Genomic DNA, 19,738 nt, shown 5'->3' with positions numbered 1-19,738 from the left:
AGTGGTTACACATTACCCCTCTCACTCACACACACCCGGCGCCAGAAAAAAAAAAAAAAAAAAAAAAAAAAAAAATATATATATATATATATATATATATATATATATATATATATATATATATATATATATATATATATATATATAGACGTCCGCTCCTGGAAAGCTCGTGTATTTACGCTACACCGTTGTAAGAGACTGAGTGAAGAGTGACGACAGTATTTTTTAAAATTATTATTTGAACGTATAGACGCTCGGTCAAGTGATCTCCTACATACCACACAGAGCCAGTGTTCTGTTGAGATGAGGTGCGCCAACTTTCGACACTCTGAGCTGTGACGTACCTTTGCATTGTCCAATAGGAACGGCGCGTCGGGCCAAAACACGGAAGACTCGTGGCAGAAACCACTGATCCCTACAAAATGGATTGGACCAATCCGATTGGTGCAGAAACCACTGATCTGTACAAAACATTAACATGTGACAGGACTGCTCATTTATAGAGCAGTTTTCTGAAGAAAAATCATTGGAAATGTTTTTTTGTTGTTGTTACCTCAAAATTTGTAATTAAAATAGGTAAATAAATCAATAAATGGTTCTTTAGAAACCTTTCATCTGTATTAAAACCACCTGTTATTTCAGATTAGATAATTTCTTGTTTAACATAAGGAACCTCAGACATTTATTTTTAGACAAATAAAATAACATGGAAACTTGTATATTTTTTTAAGTCTGGTAGATTATTTATATCTTATTTCAACCAGAAAAATAAACACTAAATACAAATGTTTATTATAAATGCAAAAGGAAATAATTTAACAATGACTGCAGTGTGTAAAGTAGGATTTCTGTGACATAAACCTCATGATGTTTTATATATATATATATATATATATATATAGTCATTTAAACTTGTAATTTTGTCAAAATATGTAATTGCCTTTAATGTTATCAGGACGCCCCCTCGTGGCGCCGGGAACGCGTTTTGTACTATGATCAAGGTGAAATGACAGTGAAAGTATGTGTTTAGGTGTGTGTTCATGATGTTTAGGTGTATAGTATTTGTTCATTGGGGGTTCGGTATGGACGGGTGGGTGTGCGTGTTTGGGGGTGGATTCGTCGGGCCAATAGTGGGCTGGTCCAGAGGAAAAATGCCAGGGCCGAAATTTGTTCCCAGTCCGACCCTGCCATCCATCAATTAAAGCACTCACTCAATTTCTAATCAGTTCATAATTAGAGACACACGTCCCAAAAAACAAACAACCTGACAAAAACCCAGAAAAAAAACATAAATATTAATGTTAAAGAAAACAAGTAAATTTCAATTCTTCATTCAAACCAAATGGTTCCAAAGTGCCCAAAGTATAAATCCAAAATGCTTCTCTACATAAAATTTTTTTTAATGATGTCACCTCCTCTAGGTGGAACTGTAATTTTCTCAATGCCCCAGAATTTTAAAGATGCTGGAGAACCATGACCGGCCTGTTTATAATGCCTTGCCACGGCATAAGTTAACTTAAATTACGGATAGCTGAACATAAAACAGTAATCCGTACCCAGAATCTAACTTATGTACATTTTACTTTATGAGCCTGAGACATAAGACTTTTGGGTATAAATAGTATACAGTGGAGGCTAGTTGGTTTGGGGTTAGTTATTTGGTGGCTACATGGTGATGGAGCATGTTGGTTTGGGGATAGTGGATGATTGGGCTTAGCTGGTAATTGGGTAATGGGAAAAAAAAATTGGTCTGCGGTCTGTTGCTTGGTGGCTGGTGGTGATGGTTCAAGTTTGTTGGGGGCTAATTGGTGACGGAGCAAGTTGTGATGAAAGTACTTAGTGATTGTGATAGTTGGTTTGGGTCTACTTTACCGAACACTACAAAAACATCATCTTAGCATGCTTTAGGACACTTTTGTCAGCTCTGATCCTCCTCATTGAGTATTTTTTTCCATTTCGCCATCACAGAAACACCAGTTCTTGATGAAAACAAGGAATTGAGCAAATCACTTGTGTGCGAGTAGAGCAGCAAAAATAAATAAATATAATGCTAAACATTCAGTGCATGGTTCCTGGAAGTGCACAGTTGATAACCAGTGCTGTAGGGTGGGATGCAACAACACTGAGTCACTGGGTGAAGTACCTCTGAGATGGACTGGTGGCCTGTCCAGGATGTACCACACGTCTCCCAATCATCACTGGGATGGACTCCAGCCCCCTCTGACCTTTACTGGAATAAACAGGTTTAGAAAATGGATAGATGGTGAAGTGCAGTAACGCAGAAAGCACTGCATCACCAGACCTTTGCAGAAGACCGTGTCAGGAAATGACTGTGTTTTCATCCAAATGATCAAGCACCACCACAGACAGGAAGGTGATGTGAAAAAGGTGCGACATGAGACAGATTGTGACCCTTTTAGTTTTTACTGAGTATTCGACTCATCTTTCAATGAGTAGAACAACCAAGAAAAACTTTTTCTGACAGTTTTCACTTGTCAAAGGTTCATATTTTTATTTGCAGTGGTATTGCTGCTTCATCCTGAGACAGCTCTGTCACACATGAACAGTAGCTAACAGCTAGTGTTCAGGACCGTCAGCCTGCATTTGTATTCGTCGCAGACCCGGCTGCAGAAAAACATTTAAGAGGGGGCATTGCATTTTTTTCAGGGGGGCAAACTTTTTCAACCTACAGTTTACTTGCTATCTCTCTGTCCATTTTTTGCTGCAGCAGTTTCTGTACCCCTCCATGTTTACCTGACATGAGCGAAGCCCCATAATACACCTGACTGATGATTTTCTCAGGGCTCAGGCCAGCTGTGGTCAGTTCTCCTAAGATGGCGTCAGTAAATGTAATCGCATCTCCCTGGTCAGCAGTGGCTATTGTTAGGAGCCGCTCAGTTGGTTCACACAGTTCGTTCAGAAAGCAGAGAACTATGGCTGTATTCTCTCTCCCTGTTGGGTCTCTGGTTCCGTCCACTTTTAACGTGTAGAATGATTCACCAACGCCTTTCACAATGTGCTCTCTTAATAAAACACTCATCACATCTGTTAAGTTATTTTGAATGTCATGGCTTGTGTATGTTGCATTGTGAGGAATAGTTTTTGTTATTTTTACTAATTCAGCATCTTTCCTTAGTGCAAAATCAAATAGAGACAAAAATAGTCCACATCCACCCTCATTCATAGCACTGTAAGCATTGTGGTCACCTCTAAAGGGGAGTTGGTTCACAGCAAGGAACTCCACAACATCAATAATTGCAGACACATAATATCTGTTGCGCTGCAGTTGATCAGTGTTAATTAGTGTTGAGATTTCCTTACTTGTATGAATCTGTTTCTCCTTGTCCCTCCACATGGCCTCACAAGTCAGGTGCTCTTTGGATGCAGCATGCCTGTTTAGTCCCTTTCCATTTTCCATTGCATGCTTCCAGTCGTGCAAACCAGTCACACTGAAAGTTTGATCACTGTGTCTGGGTCCCTGAAACATTCTGCATGGGTAGCAGTATACAGCATCTGCTTGAACTGAGTACTCCAGCCAGGGAAAGCTTCCATACCAGGAACTGCAGAATGACCTTTTTTCCCTGAGAAAAGACGCGAAGGAAAGCTCTGCATGAGTGGTCTTTGGGGCTCTTCTGTGCACAGGTCAGTCAGCTGTAATGACCTGTTGCTGTTACTCACAGCTGTAATGTTACTGTGAGCCGTTTGAACCTCTGTGTTGTTGTTGTCAATGTTATCACTCACGTTTCTTCCATGCAGATGAGTTCCACTGCTGGGTGCTGCTCCTTGTGCTTCCTAGCTGCTGCAGCTACCTCTCCTAACATGAATGTTTACTACAGTGTTACTGTTGACTTCAGTGCTAACGTTTCCAGTAGAAGTGAATGGCACTGCTTCCTGCTTGTTCCCGTTTGCGTCGTCACTTTTTCGCAGCATTTTTTTTTTTTTTTGGAAAAATTTAAAGAATGTCCATACTGAACACCAGAGCTGCGACCATGAACACCGAGTACTAACAGTGTAGCCTCTCATGAGTATGACGCAATGACCCGCCACCTGTAATTGGCCAGAACGTTGCCTTCGTTCATTGGTTGGATGATTGACAAACCAAGATAGGAATAAAAAAAGTGTTGGCCACTCTGATGTAAAAACAAAAACCCAAATAAAAAAACAGATTCCAGCCCAGGGCGGGCGCGGCTGACTCTGTGGGCGGGCACGGCCCGCCAATGCCCGCCCATGCCGCCGGAACTGATTCGTCGTTACTCTGACACTGACCTGTGGGGTCATCTTTCATACTTCATCCAGTCTTCAGTCCGATCCGGTAAGATTAACGATCTGCTGGCCTGGAGTAACCGATGCCACTGTGACTCACGCAGATCTGTTTAAAGGTCACCACGGTGTGTCCGTGTGTCAGGGTCTGCTGAGAGTATGAGAATGCACATTGCTTCTCCATCTGCTGCATACACAACAAGCAAAGCTCATCTTTGTGTGTTGTGTGTGTGTGTAAACAGCCCTGTGCAAAAAAAATATCTTGATAACTTTAAATATAATGAAAACTTGCTAAATTTAATTCTATTTAATTATAACGCAGCACAGCGACTTAGTGGTTAGCACTGTTGCCTCAAAACAAGATGGTCTTTCTGTATGGAGTTTGCATGTTCTCCCAGTGTTTGCGGGGGTTCCCTCCGGATGCGCCAGCTTCCTCCCACATCCAAAGACACGCAGGTTAGGTGGACTTGCAGCTTTAAAATCTTTGTACGTGTGTATACAAGTATACAGTATGTGTGTGGATGTGTTTGTTTGTCTATATGTGGCCCTACAACAGACTGGCATCCTGCCCAGGGTGTTCCCCTCCTCACGCCCTATGACTGCTGGGATAGGCTCCAGCCCTCCGTGACCCTTAATTGGAGTAAGCAGTTGAAGATGAATGAGTAAGTACAAGTCACCCCAAGGTGCTTCACAGGAGTACAGACTAACCTTACCCACCCTCTAAGCATGCACATTGGCAACAGTGGTAAGGGAAAAACTCCCGTAGCATCCTTTGATTACAGGAAGAAACCTCAAGCAGACCAGACTCAGTGGTGTGACCATTTACTATGGCCATACTACTCTATAACAAATAAATAAAATAATGGACAACAACAGGTGTAGGTGTAACAGTTCTGTCTCTTCTTGTCAGAAGAGACAGAACTGTTACACCTAAACATGCATAGATCTTCCAAATGTCAAAGAGCAGAGTCCCAGCAAACAGACTACACATGAAAAGACAGTGTTCCAGCAAATCTGTCACAGTTGAAACATTCTCAGTAAGTTGTGCCCTGAATCATCAACACACTTCATATTTCCAATGCAGTACAGTTAAAGTAGGAACACTCTCCGGCAGTGGCCCTCCATAGTCTTTCAGATGTCACCAGCATGCCTCAGATATCCACACTCTCCATGGAGATCCTACATGACTCAGTTGTAGAAAGATCCCACAGGAACAGAGACAGCTGACAAACACAAGGTCACACGAAGCCCAAAATGCCAGATTGTCATATGCCAAGGTCTGGGTCATCTACCACCTCATCCTCACCATGTCCTCAGACAGAGGACAGTTTGTGTCAAAAGTTGGAAAAGGAAACTTATAGCAGATCATTTTAATGGTTATTTTGTTAAGGTGGGTAAAAATTTAGCAACTTCAATTGTATCTTGTAAAACGTGGTCTTTGGATTACAGCAAAACAACTAAAACAGTTCTGGATTCAATGTTCATAAAAGGAACGGATGAAAAAGAGATTACTGGCATAGCTCATAAAATAAAGGGAAAAAAAATCAACTGATAGTGACAACTTTGATATGTTTTTGGTTAAAAATATTATTGATTGTATTGTTACACCTTTAATGTATATCTGTAATTTATCATAAATGACTGGGAAATTTTCCTTCAAAATGAAAATAGCTAAAGTGATACCATTGTTCAAATCTGATGACAAACATGTTTTTTCAGATTATAGGCCAATCTCCCTCTTACCACAATTTTCTAAAATTCTGGAAAAGGTATTTGTAAGAGGTTAAATGAGGTTAAATGATTTCTTAGCTAAACATCATATCCTTAGCGAGCAGCAATATGGTTTTAGAAAAAAAAAAAATCGCACTACTTCACTGGCACTAATGGATTTTGTTAAACAAATTTCCAACGTGATCGAGAATAGGCAATATACTGTAGGGGTCTTTTTTGATTTACAGAAAGCATTTGATACTACTGATCATACTCTGCTATTGGACAAATTAAAGATGTATGGTATCAGGGGATTGGCACATGACTGGATAACGAGCTACTTGAGGATTACATGTGGGGTACCCCATGGTTCAGTCCTTGGGCCATTACTGTTTCTTTTGTGCATTAATGATATACGAGTATGTTTGGTTTCCAAGTCCGCAAGTTGTATTTTGTTTGCTGATGATACGACTGTGTTTTGTAGTGGGGATTATTTGGGATAGCTCCTGGACACGGAGAATGAATTACATAAATTTAAACAGTGGTTTGGTAAAACTGTGGTAATAAGTAGTAGAGAAGCTTGAATCTTCAACTGGACTGGGTTGCTTGACGTGAGGACGTTTCGCTTCAAATCACAGAAGCTTCCTCAGCTAAAATTCTTGCTCTGGTAGTCTGACTTCTGTCTTGACTCTTGTAGAGAAGAATAAACCAGAAGCCAACAAAAGCTGGAGTTTTTAACCTAACCAGACCCCTCCTACCGAGAGGCCGACTGCTATAGGCTAGTGACTAAACGATAGCTCTAATTAGCACCTATTGTGCTCTAGTTAGCACTCTCCTAATGATGGGATGGAAGCCTCCCCTGATGGCTCCCTTGACGACTCTCCTGATGACGTGAATGACTCATTACCATGAACAAAAGACTGAAACTGCTTTGACCTGAGTACCCCATTGTGGTAATAAGTATTTGCTAATAAGTCCAGGAACTTAAGCAGAAATTTCTTTTTACATAATATTGAAATTGAAATTGTAACAAATACAAAATTTCTTGGTGTTTACACTCAACAAAAATATAAACGCAACACTTTTGGTTTGGCTCCCATTTTGTATGAGATGAACTCAAAGATCTAAAACTTTTTCCACATACACAATATCACCATTTCCCTCAAATATTGTTCACAAACCAGTCTAAATCTGTGATAGTGAGCACTTCTCCTTTGCTGAGATAATCCATCCCACCTCACAGGTGTGCCATATCAAGATGCTGATTAGACACCATGATTTAATCATTAGTGATTGATCTCTGCTCCCCTCCACAGCATGTCTTTTTCCCGGTTCTCTCCCTCAGCCCCAACCAGTCCCAGCAGAAGACTGCCCCTCCCTGAGCCTGGTTCTGCTGGAGGTTTCTTCCTGTTAAAAGGGAGTTTTTCCTTCCCACTGTTGCCAAGTGCTTGCTCACAGGGGGTCGTTTTGACCATTAGGGTTTTTCCGTAATTATTGTATGGTTTTGCCTTGCAATATAAAGCGCCTTGGGGCAACTGTTTGTTGTGACTTGGCGCTATATAAATAAGATTGATTTGATTTGATTTGATGATTAGTGCACAGGTGTGCCTTAGACTGCCCACAATAAAAGGCCACTCTGAAAGGTGCAGTTTTGTTTTATTGGGGGGGATACCAGTCAGTATCTGGTGTGACCACCATTTGCCTCATGCAGTGCAACACATCTCCTTCGCATAGAGTTGATCAGGTTGTCAATTGTGGCCTGTGGAATGTTGGTCCACTCCTCTTCAATGGCTGTGCGAAGTTGCTGGATATTGGCAGGAACTGGTAACGCTGTCATATACGCCGGTCCAGAGCATCCCAAATATGCTCAATGGGTGACATGTCCGGTGAGTATGCCGGCCATGCAAGAACTGGGACATTTTCAGCTTCCAAGAATTGTGTACAGATCCTTGCAACATGGGGCCGTGCATTATCCTGCTGCAACATGAGGTGATGTTCTTGGATGTATGGCACAACAATGGGCCTCAGGATCTCGTCACGGTATCTCTGTGCATTCAAAATGTCATCAATAAAATGCACCTGTGTTCTTCGTCCATAACAGACGCCTGCCCATACCATAACCCCACCGCCACCATGGGCCACTCGATCCACAACATTGACATCAGAAAACCGCTCACCCACACGACGCCACACACGCTGTCTGCCATCTGCCCTGGACAGTGTGAACCGGGATTCAGCCGTGAAGAGAACACCTCTCCAACGTGCCAAATGCCAGTGAATGTGAGCATTTGCCCACTCAAGTCGGTTACGACGACGAACTGGAGTCAGGTCGAGACCCCAGTGAGGACGACGAGCATGCAGATGAGCTTCCCTGAGAAGGTTTCTGACAGTTTGTGCAGAAATTCTTTGGTTATGCAAACCGATTGTTTCAGCAGCTGTCCAAGTGGCTGGTCTCAGATGATCTTGGAGGTGAACATGCTGGATGTGGAGGTCCTGGGCTGGTGTGGTTACACGTGGTCTGCGGTTGTGAGGCTGGTTGGATGTACTGCCAAATTCTCTGAAACGCCTTTGGAGACGGCTTATGGTAGAGAAATGAACATTCAATACACGAGCAACAGCTCTGGTTGACATTCATGCTGTCAGCATGCCAATTGCACGCTCCCTCAAATCTTGTGACATCTGTGGCATTGTGCTGTGTGATAAAACTGCACCTTTCAGAGTGGCCTTTTATTGTGGGCAGTCTAAGGCACACCTGTGCACTAATCATGGTGTCTAATCAGCATCTTGATATGGCACACCTGTGAGGTGGGATGGATTATCTCAGCAAAGGAGAAGTGCTCACTATCACAGATTTAGACTGGTTTGTGAACAATATTTGAGGGAAATGGTGATATTGTGTATGTGGAAAAAGTTTTAGATCTTTGAGTTCATCTCATACAAAATGGGAGCAAAACCAAAAGTGTTTGGTTTATATTTTTGTTGAGTGTATATTGATGATAAATTAAGATGGAAAATGCATATTAACTATGTTAAATCTAAAATGTCAAAAGTCATTGCAATTCTGCATAAAAGCACAAGCCTTCCTCTCCCAACATTCTTTGGCCATTTTGTATCATACATTACTTGTTCCCTGTATGACATACTGTGTTGAGGTTTGAGGAAATACAGTACATATAGAACTAATACTAATCCAATATTTCACAAAAGAAATTATCAGTAATAAGTCATATTGTGAGCCAAAAAAATTATTTGCTAGTTCGCAAATTTTAAAATTCTGGGACAAATTATGTATAAAGTCAAAAATAAACTCTTGCCGAAACATGTCCAGGATCTTTTTAAAATGAGGGATTCCAGCTACAATTTGAGAGGGACATTATTATTTGAAAAACTAAGGATCAGAACTACTGCAAAAAGTTATTGTGTTTCCATTAAGGGTGTTAATATTTGGCATAATTGTCCTGATAATATTAAGTTACTTTGGTATGTTAATCGGCTTTAAAAGGCTTTACAAAAATAATGTACTTACTCCTTACAGTTTGGAAAATTAGGTTTACCATTTTGCTGTGCTTGGGTTTATACACTGTTGCTCGTTTGGTTGTGTTTTAAAATTCTGGTGCACTGTCTGAGTTGTTTGTTTGTGCACAGTTCTTTTGTACTGTTGTTGTGAGTATATATATTTATATATGTATACATTCTTTATTTTTTAATGGTTAAGGGGAGGGTATCTATAAGCTTCTGCCTTCACCCTTTCAGCCACATGGGTTCATTGTATGTTCTTTGTTATTGTCTGTGTTATTCTGTGTGCTGAGTAAATTCATTCATTCGAAAAGCTCTGTTGTGTGGGCCGCCCGAAGAGGAGGTACTGCTGGCCCAACACCAGAGGGCGCCCTGCATGATGTCGAGCTTCAGGCACCAGAGGGCGCAGTCGCCTCGCAGGAGCTCCAGGTGCGCTCGAGTGAGCATAAGCAGATAAACTGCGCCAAGCGATCAAAACGACAACGCTCGCCCTTAGAGACTGGGCTAAGGGTGAGCCATAATATTCACGAGGGAAAACCAAGAAAATCCGCACGAGTCCCAGTTATGATCCTCAGTGGGGATTTAACCCTTCATGCCCCAGCACTTATCGACATGGGGTCAGAGGGGAATCTGCTGGACAGCAGATGGGCTAAGGAAGTAGGGCTCCCTCTAGTGGCCCTTGCTTCACCATTGAAGGTACGGGCACTAGATGGCACCCTTCTTCCATTAATAACACACCAGACACAGCCCTTAACACTGGTTGTGTCTGGGAATCACAGGGAGGAGATAGTGTGTTTTGTAACGCCTTGTACCTCCCGAATTATTTTGGGCTATCCATGGATCTGTAAGCACAATCCACGGATCGACTGGCCGTCTGGGGTTGTGGCTCAATGGAGCGAAACCTGCCACCGGGAGTGTTTAAGATTCTCGGTTGCACCCGGTGCGACTGCTAAAGAGGAGGTTCGAGTCCCCCCCAATCTTACGGTGGTGCCGGCTGAGTACCACGATCTTGCTGACGTTTTCAGAAAAGATCTGGCACTCACGCGTCCCCCGCACCAACCGTATGATTGTGCCATTGATTTGATCCCATGCGCTGAGTACCCATCCAGCAGGCTGTACAACCTCTCACGCCCTGAGCACGAATCAATGGAGACCTACATCCGGGACTCTTTAGCTGCCGGGTTGATCCGGAACTCTTCATCCCCGTTGGGTGCTGGTTTCTTTTTTGTGGGCAAGAAGGACGGCGGACTCCGTCCATGCATTGATTACAGAGGGTTGAATGAGATCACGGTTCGCAACCGATACCAGTTACCTCTGTTGGATTCAGTGTTCACGCCCCTGCATGGAGCCAAAATATTTACAAAACTGGATCTTAGGAATGCTTATCACCTGGTTCGGATCCGGAAGGGAGATGAATGGAAGACGGCATTTAACACCCCGTTAGGTCACTTTGAGTACCTGGTCATGCCGTTCGGCCTCACTAACGCCCCCGCGACGTTCCAAGCTTTGGACGTCTTGCGGGACTTCCTGCATCAGTTCGTCTTCGTGTACCTGGACGATATCCTCATCTTCTCCTCGGATCCTGAGACCCATGTCAAGCATGTACATCAGGTCCTGCAGCGGTTGTTGGAGAACCGGCTGTTTGTGAAGGGCGAGAAGGGCGGTGGACCACCAAACCGTCTATACGTCCCACCAGACGCAAGAGCTGCGGTCCTGGACTTCTGTCATGGTTCCAAGCTCTCCTGGGGTCCAGGGGTCGCACCCCTGGTTGCCATCCAAGGGTGCGAAGAACCGTGGCAGTGGTCCGGCAGCGTTTCTGGTGGATGTCGCTGGAAGCCGATGTCCGGGCCTGCACCACCTGTGCCAGGGGCAAGGCTGTTCATGAACAAGAAAAAAGACTCCTCCAGCCGTTGCCGGTGCCTCGAAGCCCCTGGTCACATATAGGCCTGGGTCATGGGTCTCCCTGCGTCCCAGGGTATGATGACCATCCTGACGATAGTGGACTGGTTCACCAAGGCGGCCCACTTCGTGGCCCTCCCGAAGCTCCCGACAGCCCACGAGACTGCAGACCTTCTGGTCCACCACGTCGTGTGTCTGCATGGTGTCCCCACGAACATCGTCTCAGACCGTGGTCCCCAGTTCTCCTCGCAAGTCTGGAGGAGTTTCTGTAGGGAACTGGGGGCCACCGTGAGTCTCTCGTCCGGGTACCACCCTCAGACAAATGGACAAGCAGAGCGGGCTAACCAAGATCTGGAACAGGCCCTGAGATGTGTCACCTCCGCGCACCCGACGGCCTGGAGTCAACATCTGGCCTGGATCGAGTACGCCCATAACAGTCAAGTCTCCTCGGCGACCGGCCTCCCCCTTCGAGGCGTGTTTGGGGTACCAGCCCCCATTATTTCCGGTCATAGAGGGAGAGGTCGAGGTCCCCTCGGTCCAGGCCCACCTCAGAAGGTGCCGTCGGGTGTGACGAACAGCCCGCTCTGCCCTTCTGAAAGCCCAGACGAGGGCTAAGAGCCATGCAGACCGCCGGCGCACCCCGGCCCCTGCTTACCAGCCCGGGCAGGAGGTTTGGCTATCTACCAGGGACATCCCTCTGCATACGGACTCACCAGAGTTAACGGACAGATACATTGGACCATTTCCCATCTCCAAAGTCATCAGTCTGGCCGCAGTGAAGTTGAAACTCCCAGCTTCACTGCGGATCCATCCCGTATTCCATGTGTCAAAAATGAAGCCGTGTCACACCTCAGACCTCTGCACCCCCGGACCAGCACCACCTCCTGTCCGCATCATTGATGGCAAGCCTGCATGGACAGTCCGCAGGCTCCTGGATGTTCGTCGAAGGGGTTGGGGATTCCAATATCTGGTGGACTGGGAGGGTTACAGACCCGAAGAACGCTCCTGGGTGAAGAGGAGCTTCATCCTAGACCCGAACCTCCTGGCCGATTTCTACCAGCAGCATCCTGACAAGCCTGGTCGGGCCCCAGGAGGTGCCCGTTGACGGGGGGGGGGGGGGGTCCTGTTGTGTGGGCCGCCCGAAGAGGAGGTACTGCTGGCCCAACACCAGAGGGTGCCCTGCCTGATGTCGGGCTTCAGGCACCAGAGGGCGCAGTCGCCTCGCAGGAGCTCCAGGTGCGCCGACACTGACAGCTGTCAGTCATCATCATCATCGCCATCACCACAATAAAAGCCTGGGAGAATCATCAGAACCCTGCCGAGTTATCAGCTTACCCGTCAGGTAATCAACTCAGCTGTTCTGTGCCGTACGCACACGTTTTTACAGCAGAGCTTTTTGCAGTCGTAACCTTTTTGTACAGTTGCAGCTTGTAGCCAAGGTTGTGGAAGTTGGAAGGAGTTAGCGTACCCACTCCTCACTTCAGACTTTGATTAAGTGTCCTTCACTTTCCCAACAGGATAACTCGGCCACATCATGGACTCCGAGGGGCGTTCACCACCATTTGAACCACCAATGGAAATGCAAGGTGCGCAGGCTCCACCAGGAGGTGAGTTGGGTGAGCTGCAGCGCATTCTCACCAACTTTATGGCTTGGTTATTTATTCGGACTTCCTATTGGCCGTTCATTTACACCCCCTGTCGTGGGTCCGTGTCCTTCACTTTCCCAACAAGCTCATAGTTGGATCTCGGTCCTCTTAACTGAGTGTCCCGCGGGGTCCGAAGTGTGTTTTTAGGACTTCATTAGAGCAAAACAGAACAAAGGAATACACTAACAACTCTCAGCATCTACAACAAAGAATCAGACGTAATAGCAAAGCGATTATGAACCTCCAAAGAAAATACAATCGCCATTACAGCATTTTCTCAATGAGTCGGGTGGATTGTAGCCGTTATAATGTGGTCTGAAGCATTTACTTTGAAAATGACAGTGTTCAAAGTGGGCCACCTGGATATCCCAGCTAGGAATAAAGGAATATAGGACTGCTCCAACCGGCTCCTGCGGTGTTTATTCTCACCATTCTTTGTTGGTGGAGCGATTTGTCTGGTTAATTTCCATAAGGAACGAGACTCCCGTCTAGTGGTTAAAGCATTGGCTTTGAGACCAGAAGATCCTCAGTTCAAATCCCAGCCTGACTGAAAAATCACTAAGGGCCCTTGGGCAAGGTCTTTAATCCCCTATTGCTCCCGGTGTGTAGGACGTGTGCTGTGCACTCGGCGGATTTTCATTTCAAGGAAAAAGACGGAATGACTGGAGCAGCACCGCATCAAATTTTGCCAGAAACTGGGCGACAGCCAGGTGGAATCCATTTGGATGATTCAGACGGCTTTCGGTGACGATGCTATGGGCATCACACAGATTAAGGAGCGGTACAACTGGTTTAAAGACATCCACACAACGGTGGAGAGCGAGCCACGCTCTGGTCGGCCATCAACATGCTGAAATGACCAGATCATTTCCAAAGTGAACGCTGTGGTGATGCGGGACCGTCGTGTGACCGTCCGAGAAATTGCGGAAGAGGTGGACATCAGCACTTTTTCGGTACATTACGCTGTGACAGATTTGGCCATGAAAAGAGTGGCGGTGAAATTCATGCTGCTGCTGACGGTGGCGCAAAAACGCCTCCATGTTGAAATCTTACAGAACATGCTGTGACATGCCCACCTCTTCCACAATTTCTCGGATAGTCACATGACTGAAAAGTCACAAAATCCGCCAAGCGCACAGCACACGTCCCACACAAAGCTGCTTACCAGAAAATGATGCAGTCGTCAGGCGTGAAAAAGTTCATGCATGCGCACGAAGGTTCAAGGTGATTCAAATCCATCAGGTTTTTGCAAAAATCCATCAGGTTTTTGCAAAAAATAAAAAGGTCTGATACTTTTCTAACAGACCTCGTATGGCAGCACCCTCACATCAGGTGAATGTGAGGTATTATTTGTAAAGCGCTTTGAGCGTCTGATGCAGATGGAAAAGCACTATATAAATGCAGTCCAGTTACCATTTCATCGCCAGCTATACATGGTAATCAAAACATTTCAATTGTATATTTCCGAACTCTTCTGCATCAAACTCCATCGTGTCAATGTTTACAATGTGCTTGAGCGATAACAGGTGAAGTTGCTCCAAAACTTTAAGTTTCATAAATATTTATTACAGCCACTCTTAAAACTTCAGTTATCTTTATAATTTTATTACTGGTAAATTTTAGAATTTATTTAGATGAGATATACTCATTATCTCACAGGAATATATCACAATTCTCTGGTAACTACTTTTTGCGCAGGAATTCATCAGGCACCTGGCTGCGGGTGCGTACGAACAGAATGTAAAGAAACTGTATATCGTTGTTCGGCCAAAATGAGAGTGTCCACTGTCTGAGCTAGTGGTGCGCATGAGAGTATAGTTTAAGCCTGCAGCAAGCCAGTGATCCGGAAGTGCTGTAGGCTCTCCCAAGCATGCGCACTCGTAACTGTGAGATGGGTTATTAACAAGAAAAAAATAGCATGAAAGCTAAAGAGTAAGTACTAAAAAGGCTGTCAAAGATGGTCCCATGTGTCAGGGTAGAGGGTTGACTTGAATTTCATGTTTTGTACAACCAAATGTAGCCAAAACCTTCTTTTGTCAGCAGTTGATACTATCTGTTTACACATTCCAGAAATTAGCCAGTGCCCTTCAGATGCATGCAGAATGCCGTTGCTCGGGCTGTGTCCAGCTGCTCCTGTTTAGTATGCTTACACATGTATTACTACAATGTTCCACAAGTGTTGTTCACAAAATGAGACATTAGTGAGGCTGTGGAGCACAACTGTGTTCATAAAATAAAATTCTTTAGTTCTTTATTTCTCCCTTCCCCCAAGCTAACATTCACACTCGGTCATTCGGCCAAACACATTATATACCATAATATGTACTTGAGAGGTTATTTTCAGTGCCAACCAATTTACCACAACATTTACTTCTCAGCTGTTCTAATTACAGTTTATTTTTTATATATATCTCTCATCATTATGTTGTGTCTTTGGCCACATTTGTCCTTATGCATTTATTTTGTTTGGCTTTTTGCAATCACTGAATCACTGCATGTCTCCAATAAAAAATAAATAAAATGTATTCTGAAACTTAACTTTGTACTCTGTAGTGTGTTTGTACAGCCTTTTGGCCGCAGCACAGGTCAAAGTGTCTTTGAATAAAACTGCCAATTCTCGTGAACACTGATCTTTTCCTCATAAGAATTCATTTTGGAGACTTTATTACGCATCTGTCCACACAGTCAGGTATCCCGCTGGGGGTCACCAAGGTCACTTGGAGTTCCTCGTCTCTTAAGTGTGGGCACGCTTTCACCTGCTCCTCTCCCTGTCGTGGACGCGCAGCACTTAAAAGCACTGACTTCTCCCTTTTGCTCCACTGGCAAAGCCGCGCCTGCTGGACTCTTCACCACATTCTTGAGAGATGACCGAGGTTTAGATTAATAAGTGTAAATTTCTTCATTAAGTAGTATACATATGTATACTACTTAATGAAGAAATTTGCACATTATCACTTACATGTATGTTTACAAGGCTAAATACTTTGTTCTGTGTTTACAAAGTTCAGTGCAATGTTCAGTTTACTGTGGTTGCACAAATCAGATTTTTTTTTTTTCTTAATAATGGTGGTGGTATTTATTTATTTTAAATTTTATATTTATTTGTTGTCATGTTTGGTACAATTGTTAATGCAAAATTCTTTATTTATTTACAGCTGTTTTCAAAACAATCAATTATTATTAAAATAATAATTCAATATTAATTTAATATTGAGTATTCAGAAGTTATTTTGGAAATAAAGAGAACCGCACCAACAAATCCTGAATTATTGTTCATTTCAGGAGGGGAGCACCACAAAGCATTTGTGCTTAGGGCACCGAAATGGCTACTGGCCCTGTCGTGAGGACGAGGTAGGACTGCACTCCTTGTATCGACAAATTATGACTGCATAGGTCTGGTATCTTTTTATTTCGGTTTTTTTTTTTTTTTTCTTTTACACAACAATACACAAGCCAAATTTCAAACAAAACAAAAATTTTTGATTCAGATCCACCTCATATCAAATCAGCTATTCTAATCAAAGACCCACCCTCCACAAAACATAAAATGCATTCAGAACCATTAAGATATCTGGCTGACAAGTTATACCAGTGACCATGGACTAAGTAGCAACAATGTAGTTAAATAATAAAATACTTATTTTTTCTCTCTTTTTTTTTTTTTTTTTTCTTTTTTAAGATGCAAGCTTTTGGGGTCATGTTTGTGGGTCCTCAGTCTTTGAAATTGACAGATGGCTGCAAAGACTAAGGAGACATGAGGTCACTGCACAAAGGTTTTGTGACGTATCTTTGAGGAGGTGATGGAATACCAAATTCACTGATGTGTTCAGTAAATTTGGCGACACCACACCTGCATTTATTGATTTTTTTTCTGGTGTCTTGTTTTTGCACTTTGTAGATGGTCCCTACGCTTCTGTTTCTCCGCCGCCTGCTCATTCAGGTCAATATTGGTGTTCCAGCTCAGAGAACGGCTCATATGGATAAAAACAAGGTTGCAGCTTGTTGTCTACCTTCCTGAGGTTAGAAACTACTAGTGTTGTTTGTTTTTCTACAAAGATTCTTTTAAGATTATTGAGCCATTTACCCTGAGTTTGACGCCTTCATTACCGTTTGACAGGTGGACCGTCCCAGTCAAAGTCCTCACCTGACACTGTCCCTGGAGTGGGACACACCCAGCGGGGCCAGGCACTTGACACCAAAAACAAGAGAGCTGCTCCAATCACCTCCCACCTCACTGGCTGTTGTGACCACCCCCGTGCCAAAAAAATAATAATAATTTTGTGGTAATTGATCCATAAACTACTTAAACTGAATATATATATATATCCCAACTTCTTCAGAAGCACCTTCAGACTGGACTTTAAAAAAAGCTCCACGTTTACAATTGATTTGGGCTTGAATCAGCAGGTCCTGTTCTGGTGATGACGTAGCCATAATATGGCCGCGGCTAAGGGCTGAAATAGAGTGCAGGCTTCAGACAGATGTTGCTTATTCTTCACCTGCACACTTATTGTCTTATTGTTCAGGATTTTTTAAATATCAACATTTCATCATTTTTAGTGATTATTTGTGCACATTTTTTGGTATCACCTATACTTTAATCCCCTAGTTGCTCCCGATGTGTAGTGAGTGCCTTGCATGACAGCACAGTGTTGACCCCCAAAACGTGAATCTGCTGCAAATTGTGAATTGTCCGCAAATGATTAATAAAAACGATTCTTTCACCAAAGCATTAAATCTAGGTTTGCATCTCAGATGTACCTTCTGGCAAATAGTAATAGTTTCAGGTCTTCTTTATAATAAAACCCTCCTCTGTGCCACTTCATTATGAAGCTGTATAAATTGTGCAGAGTGCATGCAAAACATGCACTCTGCACAATTTCTCCAATCACAGCCACAAAAGCCTGTAACTTCTTCTGGGTTGTCTGGGTGTCTTGGTGGCTTTCCTCACTCTTCTTCTTGCACAGTCACTCAGTTTTTGAGAACTGTCTACTCCAGACAGATTTACCATAGATTGTCATACTGTTTGTATTTCTTCATAACTGATATAAATAAAGTTCAAGACTTATTCAGTGACTTGGATATGTTCATATATCCATCCCCTGACTTGTCTGAAGAAAAAAAGCAATTACACTGAATATTTACAGGTATTATACCAAAGGGGCTGAATACTTATGTAACTCATCATCTTGAATTTTATATTTTTTATTAATTTATATCAAGTTGTAGAGATTTACTTTCAATTTGAGTCTAAGGAAGATAATTTAGAAATTTTATATTGAGAAGCCTGATTTACTTTTTGTATTTGAAATGGCATAAATGCTGATTTGCTGATTTACACATGATTTCTGACCTAGCACGTTTTAGCTCAAAGCTCAAGACTTAATGATTTATACTGGCTTTTAACACTTAGTGGTACTGTGACATGTTTTGTGCCTTTTTAACTCAGTTGTATGCTTGTTTTATTTTTGTGAATTGTTGTTCTTTGATTATACTGTAAAGCATGTTGGACACTGTCTGGCTGCTGTAAAGGTCTATATTAATAAATATTGATTGACTGATGCATGGGCCACATGACCAAAATGTCAGAACTGAAAAGATTACACTGGTCAACACTGTTTTTCTAGCCTGGAATTTTTCAATGGATTCTGGGTAATTTGGGGGCATTGAATACGAGTTGGGCAGCACGGTGGCATAGTGGTTAGCACTGTTGCCTCACAGCGAGAAGGTCATGGGTTCATTTCCCACCTGTGGCCCATCTGTGTGGAGTTTGCATGTTCTCCCCGTGTTTGTGTGGGTTCTCTGCAGGTGCTCCAGCTTCCTCCCACATCGAAAAACACGCAGGTTAAGTGAATTGGAAACTTTAAATTGTCCGTAGGTGTGTGTGTGGGTGTGAATGTTATACGTGACGCTGCAACAGACTGGCGTCCTATCCAGGGTGTACCCTGCCTCACACTCTGACTGCTGGGATAGGCTCTAACCCCCCACGACCCTTAAGTGTTTGAAGATCTGTGTGTGTGTGTGTGTGTGTGTGTGTTAAGTACTGAAGCAAAAGCTGCAGTCTCGCACACCTCTTCAGCGCCATAAATAATATTATGGCTCTTGTTCACATTTTGCACGTCTGTTTTAAAAACTATGCTTTTATGCATGATTAGTGGCATTAAACTGGTGAGTGAATCAGCAGCTTTTGTGTATTCCATCAATACAGAACATGCAGTTTGCAAAAAAAAAAAAAAAGTGATGCGATATAGGAAATCTGAACTCAGATTCTGATCCAGCACCCCAAAATTACCCTAAATCAGTTCAAGTCCATGCAAGAAGTTTTCCCCTTTTTTTTTTTTTGGGTTGTTGTTGACTTATGTAATTTGAATGAAATGTCCATCCTTGTGCATTAACAGAACAGTCTCCCCATCAAGTGGTGCCAAGAAATCAAAGCACACGTCTCAAAAATTTTGTCTTATGAAGTCTGAAAAAAAGAACAACGTAATTGTTTCAATTGGTAACACCTGAATGAATTAAGTTTTTTGAAATTAAGTTAAGTTGGATTTATTAACTTAATTTCAAAGAACTTAATTGGTTTTAAGTTAGATTTAATCGAACTTATTAACTTAATTTCAAAGAACTTAATTCATTCAGGTGTTACCAATTGAAACAATTCAATAAAGTTGGTTCAACTATTTTCTTTTTCAGTATACCTTCATCTACTC

Source organism: Thalassophryne amazonica, chromosome 3 (genome assembly GCF_902500255.1).
Source record: "Thalassophryne amazonica chromosome 3, fThaAma1.1, whole genome shotgun sequence".
Classification (NCBI taxonomy): domain Eukaryota; kingdom Metazoa; phylum Chordata; class Actinopteri; order Batrachoidiformes; family Batrachoididae; genus Thalassophryne; species Thalassophryne amazonica.
This window is presented reverse-complemented; position numbering follows the sequence as displayed.